This window comes from Emiliania huxleyi (genome assembly GCF_000372725.1).
Source record: "Emiliania huxleyi CCMP1516 unplaced genomic scaffold EMIHUscaffold_510, whole genome shotgun sequence".
Lineage (NCBI taxonomy): Eukaryota > Haptophyta > Isochrysidales > Noelaerhabdaceae > Emiliania > Emiliania huxleyi.
In genome coordinates, this window is record NW_005198166.1 from 7378 (window position 1) to 7806 (window position 429).

Here is a 429-nt window from a genome sequence, read left to right on the forward strand (position 1 = left end):
TGCAGTCGCTGAAAGCCGGTCTCCGACGAGGCGCAGTACTCAGGGTCGTACCCGTCCGCGAACGTCTGCGTGGGGTACGAGCCAGTACACGCTTCGGGGTCGTAGCAGATCGTGTCGCACGACTGGCCCGTCCAGTCTGACGAATAATCCCCGGAGATGGCCGGGTACGCCGCGTTGCAGTCGGACTGGCACGCTGAAAAAGCGCTATTGCACCTGACCAAGGATGGGGGGGAAAGGGGGAAGCGGACCCGGGGGCGACGGTCAACTTTACGTGGAGGGAGAAGCAAATTGGTGGCGGAACCCCAAGTGTTGGCGATAAAATGGAACGGGGGCGAATCCGACGGAAGGAAAGGCGCCTTTGAAAACCTTGTGAAAGAGGTCCTGGGCAACCAAACGCGGCCGCCTTTGGTTCTCAGTTGGTGCCAACAG